The sequence below is a fragment of the Bos javanicus genome, chromosome 22 (genome assembly GCF_032452875.1).
Source record: "Bos javanicus breed banteng chromosome 22, ARS-OSU_banteng_1.0, whole genome shotgun sequence".
Classification (NCBI taxonomy): Eukaryota; Metazoa; Chordata; class Mammalia; order Artiodactyla; family Bovidae; genus Bos; species Bos javanicus.
Genome location: NC_083889.1, coordinates 59203022 through 59215092, shown reverse-complemented (window position 1 = coordinate 59215092; position 12071 = coordinate 59203022). Strand labels below are relative to the sequence as shown.

General features: G+C 52.1%; 1 long non-coding RNA gene across 1 annotated transcript; it reads right to left on the bottom strand.

Annotated features, from left to right (window-relative positions):
• Window positions 1-10498: 10498 nt before the first annotated feature.
• Window positions 10499-11309, bottom strand: LOC133235595 (uncharacterized). The gene is made up of 2 exons (XR_009732599.1): window positions 10991-11309; window positions 10499-10859 (listed from the first exon to the last, which is right to left on the bottom strand). It is a non-coding gene; the product is annotated as an uncharacterized LOC133235595 (long non-coding RNA).
• Between the last annotated feature and the right edge of the window lie 762 nt (window positions 11310-12071).

The window sequence follows — 12071 nt, the reverse complement described above, 5'->3', positions numbered from 1 at the left end:
TAAAAGACGCTTACTCCTTGGAAGGAAAGTTATGACCAACCTAGACAGCATATTAAAAAGCAGAGATACTACTTTGCCAACAGAGGTCCGTCTAGTCAAGACTATGGTTTTTCCAGTGGTCATGTATGGATGTGAGAGTTGGACTGTGAAGAAAGCTGAGGGCAGAAGAATTGATGCTTTTGAACTGTGGTGTTGGAGAAGTCCCTTGGACTGCAAGGAGGTCCAACCAGTCCATCCTGAAGGAGATCGGTCCTGGGATTTCTTTGGAAGGAATGATGCTAAAGCTGAAACTCCAGTACTTTGGCCACCACATGCGAAGAGTTGACTCATTGGAAAAGACCCTGATGCTGGGAGGGATTGGGGGCAGGAGGAGAAGGGGATGACAGAGGATGAGATGGCTGGATGGCATCACCGACTCGATGCACATGAGTTTTGGTGAATTCCGGGAGTTGGTGATGGACAGGGAGGCCTGGCGTGCTGTGATTCATGGGGTCACAGAGAGTCGGACACGACTGAGCAACTGAACTGAACTGAATGATTAGTGATTTTGAGCATCTTTTCAGGTGCCTGTTGGCCATCCTGGTATTTTCTTTGGAGAAATGTCTATTTAGATCTTCTGCCCATATTTTGATTAAGTTGTTTGGGTTTTTGTTGTTACGCTATACTGAACAGCACAGTTTTATGTTTTCTTCCAAAGATTTAAAATTTTGCCTTCCATGTTTATATTCTGACTTCATCATAAGTTTTTTATGGTGTGAGGTAAGGAGTTGATTTCATTTTTCTTCCACTTGGATAATCAGTTGACCAGCACAGTTCATTGAATAATCCTTTCCTTCCACAATGACCTGCAATGCTATTTCTACCGCACGTCAGACTCCCGTCTATCGCCTGTGCGGCCCACGGATCTGCTTCTGAGCTCCTACACCGCATCATTGTCAGTCTGTCCGTCCCTCTGTTGGTTTCTCACTGTCTTAATCATCACAGTCTTAGGGTAAGTGTTCACATTAGTATCTCAGAGGGTGAGTCCTTTCATCTTATTTTTGAAACATGGCTTGCCTTTTTTTTTTTTTGCCTTTATTTCTCCATAGAAATCCTCCAAATAAAGCTTGTTTCATAGACAAACCTGTGAGATTTTAATTAGAGTTGAATTAAATCTGTAGATCAGCTTAAGCAGTCTTTAGCATAACCATCGCTATATGCACGTGTGTATAACTTGCTACTTTTTTAAAGTTACCTTTGGCACTTGTGCGTGCCCCCCGATGGCTCTGACGGGGGGCCAGGTAGTTATGATCTGCACAAGCTGTCTACTTTAATTCTCACAGTCCCCATTTCCCGAGTTCACCAAGCCTTGCAGGATTTGATGATTTGCCAAAACTCGCCTGGGGGAGGCAGCGGAAGAGCCAGAGTTGGAACCCAAGTCTATCTGACCCACAGCTCTGGCTTTACTGCTCAGGATTTAACCGGCTCCAGTCTCTCCACGTGTACACAGCACATGATGAGTGTCTCTGGTATACATTTTGCCCCTGTTCCCAGAAAGTTCACGTCACTTTTACTTCCCCAGCTTGTTCCAGCATCAACATTTACAGTTGGAACCCACGGTGAATAGCGAGCCAGAGAAACCGGCACTTCCTGAGCCGCTTCTTAACGCCAGGCACAGCGCTAAGTCGTTCTCTTGTGTTATCTCATTTGATCCTCACAACACCACCAGGAAACTGACGCTCAGAGAGGCACTTTCATTCTGAAGATCACACGGCAGACTCTGGACACAAAGGAGGCAGAGGGTTAACATCTTCTAAAGAGCTTCCAGAGGCTGCCCCTCACCTGGGAGTAAAACGCAGACTCCTCCCTGCAGTCCGTGAGGCCCTAACACGCCCCGCGCCTGCCTCCCTGGGATTCTTCCTGTTTCCCCCACTCTCTGTGGCCCTGCCCTGCGGGCAAGGCCTCGGCCCAACTCGCTCCCACAGTGTGTAAGGGGCTGTGCTCTCCTGTGCAGTCATCTGAAAGGCCACCTCCTCAGAAAGGCATTCCGAACCTCTGTAGCTAAAGTCCCACCTCCTCTGTTTTCCATGGTCTTGTTCCGCTTTCTTCATGGCACCTTATCCCTGTCTGGGTTGACCATTTGTAGTAAAAGTTACTAAAAAGGTGAAAATAACAGGGTGTGTTGGTGTGTGTGTAGACAGACCGGGAGGCTGAGTTTGATTGTAAGGAATTGACTCCTGTGGTTATGGGAGTGGGCGGGTCCCAAGACCTGCGAGGTGCTCAGCAGTCTGGAGCCCCAGGGGAGCGGGTGACTTAGTTCCAGCCCAAGTCCAAAGGTCTGAGGAGCAGGGGAGCTGATGGTGTGGTTTCTGTCTGAACACTGGCAGCCTCAAGACTCAGGAAGAGCTGACATTTCAGTTTGAGGACAAAAGCAGAAAAAAAGCCAGTATCTTAGTTGGAAAGACTGTCAGGCAGGTGTAGCTCCCTCTTATTCAGTGAATTTTTTTAAACACAAGCCTTCAACTGATTGGGCGAGGCCCACCCGCATTGAGGGGAGCGATCTTCTTTACCCAGTCTAGTGTTTTAAATGTAATCTCGTCCAAAGCACCATCACAGACACACCAAGGATAATGAGTGAGCAGATATCCAGGTGCCCCATGGCCAGTCAAGTTGACATATAAAGTTAACCATCACACTTGCTGACTGTATCTCTCTACCTTCAGCTGCTAAGGCAAGCCTGGCATGTTCCTGGCGCACAGTAGGGGCTCAGTAAGTAGCAGTGAAATGAGTGAATGACAGAGCCCAGATTCCAGCCCTGCTCTGAGCAACTCCGTGTTGATTCTCTGCAGTAAGACTCTCCTCCAGATCGATCGCTTGGTTGACTGAAAAGGAAAAAATATAGCATCTGAAGTCAAATGAATGTCCATGTGCAAAAGCTTGGTATTCATTTTGTGTGATGAAAGCACCCAGGAGTTCAGCTTCTCCTGGACCCGCTTGGTGCCCAGGAAAACAGAATTAACACCCACCCTGCTCGTCTCTGGATGCGCGGCGGCGAGCCTGAGAGGCCTACAACATGGCTTCGGGCTTCCCGAGAGACAGTGTTCCTGTCACTGCAAGGCAGGAGGAGAAGCAGCCCTCTGCAGGCTCACCTCCCGGAGGGGCGGCAGGGCTGGTCGTTACGTGACTCACCGGGAGCTGGCGACGGAACAGAAAGGGCTGGGAACAGCTCCACCTGCGCGCAGACTGGAGGACAGCGATAGAGTAGTGACAGTTCAGTAAACTGACAGCGAGCGTCTGTCGTGAGCTCCCCGAGGCCCGTGCCCACCTCACGGGGCCCGCTGACCTCTGGCTGTGCCTGACTTCGCATATTCTGCAGTCAGAAAGGCCCCAGAACAAGTCTGCCTTTGCGTGAACTGCCGAGACACTCATGCATGGTATCATGGAGTGTACACGAGTCACATTCATGCACAGGGATTCAGTGCAGGCACCTCTTTGGAGGGCGACCCTGCTGCGGCTTGTGAAGGGCCTGGGACTTGGAAAGCCCAGGAAGTTCAGCCACTGGGGCTGCTGTGTCTTCCTAACCGTCGTCAGGGACCTGCTAGACATTGTGCTCTACTCGGAAAAGACGTGACCAAAGGCTGGTGGGCGAGGAGGAGGGGCGTGGGCTGGACTGCCTGAGACACAGCCGACCAGCCCAGGCCTGCCGCAGAGCTGCCGTGATTTCCGCATGACCAATGCTTTCCCGAGTGAACCACGCGAAGAGAGTGAGCCCTCCCCGGACCACCCTTCCCTACGTGTCTCTCTGCTCCAGGGAAGATTATAGACAGCCTACAGAAAGTGCACGGGTGACTCCCCACAGACGTGCCCTTGTTCCAGTCTCCACCTCTTTGCCGCCAGCCTGGCTGCTCTTCCCCTTCCACGGGGTCTTGTTCTGCCCAAGGCCCCCAGCTCTGGCTCTCTGATGACCCCGGGACCCTTGTGTTTCAGTTCTCCTCTGGCTCAGTCTTTCAACACCATTAGAAACCAATAACCAGTCTGTTCTTGGAAATCACAAAATGAAATGGTGTATTACTTACCACACAAAAGTCACCCCCACACTTAGCTGCCTAAAGTAACACAATTTAATGAGATACCAGCTCACGTCCTAGGATGACCAGTATTGAAAGAACAGGACAGCTAGCATTGGTGAGGATGTGGAGAAACTGGAACCCTTGTGCTCCTTTGGTGGAAATACGAGAAGAAAGACAGACAGAGCTTTCCCCCAAAATTCAACATAGAATCACCATATGATCCAGCAATTCCATCTCCAGTGTACACCCGGAAAAATGGAAAGCAGGGTCTCAAAGAGATGTTTGGAGATCAGTCAAATTCTTGTCCATTGCGTGGGTGATGCCATCCAGCCATCTTATCCTCTGTCACCCCCTTCTCCTGCCCTCAGTCTCTCCCAGCATCAGGCAATATTACTCAGCCTTAAAACAGGAAATTCTGATACACCCTGCCACTTGGATGAGCCAGAGGATCTCACACTCGCTGAAATGAAGCAGTGGCAAAGGATGGCTACTGTCTGATTCCACGTCCATCCCAGTCACCGAGACACAAAGTGGGACGGTGGTTTCAGGGTCTGGGGAGAGGCAGGGGGGAGTTACTGTTCAGTGTTCGTAGGATTCCAGCTGCAAAAAGAAGATGTCCCAGGCAACTGTCATATAGCACTATGCCAGTAGTTACCAGTGCTGAGCAGGACACTTCAAATAGCTAGAATGGTCCATTCATGCTGTGTACTTTTTACCGCAATAATTTTTTTTTTTTAAATCCTTTTCTTATTTCACGGTTTCTGTGGCTAGGAATCTGGACCTAGTTCAGCCGGGTCCTCTGCCTCAGGGTCTCTGACGAGGCTGCCCAGGGGCAGGGGTCTCATCTGAAGGCTGAGGAAAGGTCTTTATTGCCAGGATTCAGTCCGTTGTCGGCCGTTGGCTCGAGGGTGTCCTTCATTTGTAGGCTTTGGCCAGAGGCTGCCCTCAGGCCCTTGCCACACGGGCCTCTCCATGCGTTGGCACACTTCTTCAGAGTGTGCACACCAGGAGGGCAGTATAGCAAGATGGCTCGTGAGGTGGAAGTCAGGATGTTCGTAACCCGACTGCAGGTGCCATGTGACCTTGCCTTTGTCACATCCTACTAGGGAGGATCAAGGGATCAGGTCCAGCCCACATTCAGAGGGTCTGCACAGCGGCCGACCCGGCCGGCCTCCGCTCCTCTGTTCATCATTCGTGCGTTCATGCTAAGTCGCTTCAGTCCTGTTGGACCCTGTGACCCCATGGTCTGCAGCCCACCAGGCTCCTCTGTCCATGGGATTCTCCAGGCAAGAATACTGGAGTGGGTTGCCTTGCCATGCCCTTCTCCAGGGGATCTTCCCGACCCAGGGATCCTACCCCCGTGTCCTATGTCACCTGCACTGCCTGGCGGGTTCTTTACCACTGGCGCCTCCCTGGGAGCCCTACCTGTGTCCATGGTACCACCCAGTTGCATCACCTAGAGCCTGAGATCCAGCCTTGATTCCTTCCTTCCCCTTCTCCACATCCAGGCCCTTTGCAGGCTTCGTGTTCTCTCCAGCAGATACACACAGAGCTCCTGTTTACGGGCCAGACTGCGTGCCTGGCTTCTGGCTCAGTAACCCAGACAGGCTCCCTGCCCTCCTCATGCCCCAGGTTTGTCAAGGCAGTGGTTTTAAACTTGTTTTCTTAGCTGTAAAGCCAGAATTGTGTACATGATCACCAAGTGAGCTAATATGAAGTCACACGCTTTGAGCAGCGTCTTAGCACACAGTAAATGCCCAACAAGTCTTAGCTGTGATTGTCGGAGAAAGTGGGGAAACCTATAAATGAGAACAGAGGAGGATGCCGTGGAAGGGGCCAATGAGGGTGGTGGCCGCCTCTCCCTCGGCGGGCAGGGAAGGCTTCTCCGAGGAGCACGTCTTACATGAAACTGGAGGGAGCAGAGGCGACCGGCAGGCGAGCACGAGCGGTGCAGGGGCAAAGGTGGCGCTGGGGAGGGCTTGGGCGGGCCGGGTGGACAGAGGACAGAGGGCCTTCGCACATAGATTTCAGAAGCAGACTAGGGTAAAGAATCCACCTGCCAGTGCAGGAGGCACAACCACTGGGGAGGGAAGATCCCCTGGAGGAGGAAATGGCAGCCCACTCCAGTATTGCTGCCTGGAGAATCCCATGGACAGAGGAGCCTGGTGGGCTGCAGACCATGGGGTCACACAGAGCCGGACATGGCTGAGCAACTGGGCACACACAGGGGTGTGGCAGGTGAAGGAAGGGGAAGAAAGGGACCAGAGGATGCTGTGTTTCTGGCTCTAATTAGCTCAGTTGGTTAAGAATGCACCTGCAATGCAGGAGACCCCGGTTTGATGCCTGGGTTGGGAAGATCCGCTGGAGAAGGGATAGGCTACCTGCTCCAGAATTCTTGGGCTTCCCTGTAGCTCAGCTGGTAAAGAATCTGCCTACAATGTGGGAAGTTCAGTCTCTGGATTGGGAAGATTCCCTGGAGAGAGAAAGGCTACCCACTCCAGTATTCTGGCCTGGAGAATTCCATGGACTGTATAGTCCGTGGGGTCGCAAAGAGTCAGACACAACTGAATGACTTTCACTTTCACTTTTCACCACTGCCATGTGGAAGCCAGGACACCCCCGATTTGGGTGAGATGCCCAGTGAAGATGCTGCCAGCTCCTTGCCGTGTGGTTGGTAAATCAGCCCTGTCCCTTGCTCCTGGTCTCCCTCTCTCTGCAGGAGAGTGGTCTCACCCACAGCAACCTTCTCCAGTCCCTCCCTGGCATGCACATGGTTGCCTAGTCAGAGATCAGAGATCAGTAGATGCCTGTTGATGCAGGGAGCCTGGAGGGGCCCCAGCAGGCCCTACTCTGGCTCGTCAAGCAGTCTTCCTGCGTCCACACTTTCACCCTGCTCCATCCTTACAAGAGGCAGTCCATGGTGCGTGGTGATGGGGGCAGGCCTTTGGAGTCAAGTGGAACCTGCATCCAGTTCAGATATATTACTTAAGCTCTGGGACCCTAGACATTTTGTCTGTGGAAGAAACGTTTCCTGTTTAATTGGTGTGTTGGAGGTCTCCAGGACTACCCCCAGCCTCCGTGACTTGGTAGAAGGACTCATAATTCAGGAAAGCTGTTCAGCTCATGGTTACAGTTCACTCTAGTAGAAGAATAGAGATTAAAATCAGGAAAGGAAAGCGTATACAGAGCAGAGCGCAGGAGCTCCCAGGTGTGCCCGTCCGGCTGTCCTGACCACAGGAGACCCGCAGACAGCGCTTAGTTCTCCCGGCGACCGTGTGACAGCGTGCACAGGTGTGGCCAACCGGACTCTCATCCAGTCCCCAGTGTTCAGGGTTTGTGTGGAAGGGCAGTCTCCTAAGCAGAGAGCACCCCCATGGCTCACCACAGATATTCGGTCTCCATTGCATGCATGCGTGCTAAGTCACTTCAGTCGTGTACAACTCTTTGCGACCTATGGACTGTGGCCTGTCGGGCTCCTTTGTCCATGGGATTCTCCCGGCAAGAATACTGGAGTGCCTCCTCCAGGGAGTCTTCTCGAACCAGGGATTGAACCCAGGTCTTCTGCATCTCCTGCATTGCAGGCGCATTCTTTGCCACTGAGCCACCACGGTCTTCATTACCATCCCCCAACCGTGGCCCCAGGCAAGTAAAAATAGGCATTTACCATACATCACATGGGTGGCACCAGCTGTCTGGGGTGGCCCTGGGCCCCAGGCACACAAAGGCACTCTCCCCATGTGGACATCGCAGGGCCTGCATGTTGCCTCCCAGGAGCCAGGCAAGGGCCAGGCCTTGCTGTGGGACGTGCAGGGTTTGGGCCTCCCAAGCGTGCTGAGCTCTCCCTTTACTGCCCACTTGATCTGAACATTTAACATGTGTACCAGTCAGGGTCCAGCCAGGAAAACTGAAACCACTGTAGGTATTTAGAACAGACAGAATTTAATACAAGGAAATAGTCTCACAGGTGATTGAAGAGCTGGGAAGTGACACAGGAGGCAGGGAGCCCAGGAACCAGCAGCAGCAATTGCAGGCCTCTCCAGATTGACCCAGGCCTGGGGCTGCCTGGTGGGCCCTGGGGCACGCAGGGAGAGCTGTTGGCTCGCACTGCCCCCCCCCAGCAGAGGGAGCAGGGGCAAGAACCCGGGTTCTCCCCCGTCCCGCCTGCCCCGCTCCCACTGGCACCTCCCAGGGCGGGGCCTCCCCAGGAAATGACTCAGACTCCATTTACTCAGGGCCTGTTTCAAGGTGCCTGATAGTGCGCCAGCCACGGTCACCCACCCCACCCTGTGTGGTCCTGCCCGAGAGCTGCCCTGCAAGCAGATACCGCCTCTGCTTCATAGGGATGACTGCGATGAAGGGCAGATAAAAACAGTCTGTTGTGGGAGACGGAGCTAGGGGGTGGAGGAAAGGAGGCAGGACTGCAGGGATGGCAGAGAGATTATGCAGAAGCCTTCCTGGCCAGGAAGCGCCCACAGTCAGCAGAGGTGGGGACTGCCAGGCGCTCCTGCAGCACACTCGATCCAGCCAGGAATTCCCTGCCTGAGCCCCACTTCCTGTCTCAGTCCAGCTGTCCCCACCCACATTGCCCCCTGGGAAGGCCTGGGTTCCTTCACAGCAGAAATTGTTAGCAATGAATCTTTTGTTTCCCCCTCATGCTTGACTCGTGGCTACAGTTTCTTTTGTCTCGCAAAGACCTGCTCGATTCGGTTTTTCATGCCTTTTCCACACTGCTGAGGGGCACGTCGGCCTGGGACTTGCTCACGCACAGGCAGTTCAACACTGGTGCTCAGAATCCGGGAACCAGGGTGCTCCCATAAATGGTTTTAAACCCAGTGCTGAAGCCCAGCAGCTCCACGCCTTTGCCTGGCCTCGGGGATCAGAAAGCCCTCCCATTACCTCCTCCCACACTTGGCCTTGCACCCTGGCCAGCTAGCCTGTGCTCCCAGATAAGAAGTGCAGAGAAAGGTGGGCTGTCTTTCACCCAAGCCTCATGTGCAAGGACTGTGTCTCAGGATGGTTGGTTTTTTAGGTGTGACAGTGCTGTGGTGGTTGGGTAGGAGAACTGAAACTGCCTCCAAATCTTTGAGGAAAACACACACACACACACACACACACACACACACACACATTCACATGTAAAGTGAATATGGCAACTTAGTAATTATTAGGTCTTTTTAGTCTGTGCATTTGACTTTTTTAATAAAAAGATTTCCCGTTCCTTCCTTCCTTAAAAAATTTTAATGTATTTAACTATAAAATTGACTTTTTTTTTGCTTTCAAACCACCAATCATAACTTCTAATCTGAGATAAACTGTGTTGTCACTTTGGATTTACTTAATTCTGTCCAAGAGGGAAAAATAAGGGGAAAAAATAAGGCTTTCTACTTAAATGTAGGTTTTAAGGCAGTATAGAGTAGGGTTTGTCTCGTCTTTTAAGACATGAATGAAGGTCAAGGTTAGGCAGACCTACCCTGTTCTCTCTCTCTCTCTCTCTCTAGGAGAGTAGCTGGTATGGGCGGGGGTGGTGGGGGGAACGGTCCAGGAGGGAAGGCCTAGGGAGAGGGCGGTAACCTGGCTGCAGCGTCTGCAGGAGGCTCACCCCTGCAGGCCCAGCTGCCACAGCCTTGCACAAGCTGTGTGGTCGGGAACAAGGCGTGGCATGGACCCACTGACACCTCTGGCATGACCTTAAAGATTGTGGAGAAAACGACCAGCACCCTCTGCATCACACACTTAAGTAGCACAGAGATTAGCATGGAGAGTTCAATAAACTGCTCAACGAACTATTGACTGACTTGTGTGGGATGCGGGGCAAAGTGCAAAAGCAAAGCTAACCGTGTTGCAGCCTTTGCCACCTCGGTTTCTGAGTTGTGGACTCGCACAGCCATTCAAAATGGAACGTAAACTGGTATTTCAGCTACTTCTTGCTGAAGTCAGCATGTCAAGCTTGTTTAAAACGTGACTGCATACTTCCCCTGGCTCTGCGCTCTGGGCTGGGCTCAGCTGGGTGGTTCTTCCACCCTGCCAGGTGTATCCTGGGGTGGAAGGTTCCAAAGAGCATCTTCACTCAGACTTCTGGGGCTTCAGCTGAGGTGGCTGGAACGAGGGGATGACTGGAACACTTGTGCCCCATGTCAGCACAGCAGCTAGACCTCTTTACAGAGTAACTCAGGACTTCAAGAGATAATGTCCCAAGAGGACAGACCCCAGCATTCAAATATTTATCAAGGCTCTGTGCCCAGCACACCTGCTACCATCCCATTGGCCAAAGCATGTTAGTTATGTGTCCAATCCGGGAATTTACATGCGAGGAAGAGGGCTGAAAGTCAGTGGAGACCACCAATGCATGGACCCACCACAACCAGGAAAAGCCCTGCATACAGCAGTAAATAAACTGCCATGGATCACCCAGGATGAAGCTCTCCTTTCAGTTAGGAAGACACCATGAAGGACTTCAATCATTCATTCATTTAACAAGTATTTCTTGGGAGTGCAGAGACTTCCCTGGTGGCTCAGACGGTAAAGTGTCTGTCTATGCCTGAGACCTGGGTTCGATCCCTGGGTCGGGAAGTTCCCTGGAGAAGGAAAAGGCAACCCACTCCAGTACTCTTGCCTAGAAAATCCCATGGAAGGAGGAGCCTGGTGTCCATGGGGTCGCAAAGAGTCAGACACGACTGAGCAACTTCACTTTCACTTTCTCGGGAGTGCAGATGCTGAGGATTTGGTATGGACGAGACAGGTGAGCTCTTGCTTCTGAGGGCTCTCAAATAGTCCATATGCAGATGAGACGGTTTTCGATGATGACCAGCACTGTAAAGAAAACAGCATAACAGGGCAGAGAGTCAGTAGAGGTTGAGGGTGGGTACTTTAGATACAGGGATCAGGAGAGGCGTTTCTTGACGCAGGAAGCTTAGCTGAGACTTAAATGAGAGGGCACCAACCTCGTGGAGATCCAGTTGCAAATGTTCTAGGAGGAGGGAACCAAGGGCGGAGGAAGCGGGCAGGAATGCACCTTGACCAAGTCTCAGCTCCACGTGTTTCAGGGATAGTAGACTGAAACTGTCTAGACTAGGGCGTCTGGAGTATCGGAAAAGGGAGGCAAGGTCCGAGGGAGCAGGCCGGGACTCGCTGCGCCTCTGAATGCACCCGGAAGTATGACGCGCATCGGGAGCCGTGACCTGTAGTTCCTTGCCCATCGTCCTGCCCCTTCCCGGCCCTCCTCTGCATTTTCAGAACCGTTCTGAGAAGCTATCAAGCTCGGGGGGCTGCCAAAAGATCGGGGGGTGGGGCACTCAGAAGGAAGTTAAAAAATATCCTAGCGTTGGAGGCTAACTCCCTTGCGCAAACCTCCCACCGCCACCATCGGACACACGGACAAGCCGTCCTGACACAGACTCCAGGCGCTGCTGCCCATTTCTAATTATAACCAACATTTGTTTTCACATACATCATCGCACGTTATCCCTTCGTCCAGCCAGGGCTAGTCCATCCAAGGAAGCAAACATTTGAGCAACCTTCGTGCTAAATCTTGTGCTGAGCAGCCCTGTGCATCTGGTTAACCTTCCCCCAAGCCTGCGCAGGTTTCACTACTTATCCCCATCTCTCTGTGGAGGATGTAGGCTCAGAGTCACACAGGAAACAGCAGCGCTGCAATTCCAGTCTGAGTCCTTTGATCCCGAGTCGCAGGCTCCACCCCCAGCAGCTTCTGCAGGCTGCTTAGCACGGCCTGCCCTGGGCAGGTGGCCAGGTTGCGCATTCTCCCAGAGCTCCATCTCCATACAAGGGCCTCCATGAGCCGGAGATAAGAAGGATTGAAAGAAAATGCTTATCGTATTACTTTGAATTTTGTCTTCCTTAGTCAAACCAGTATACCTGGAGTACACCCTGAGCAGATAGGTATATATAGAGGGAATATTACACAATGTGTATAAAAATTTCCCTGTGTATTTACCATACTTTTTCAAATGAACAATTGGATCTATTATTTTCAATTTAGATGTTGTTTACTGGAAACGGTTGCTA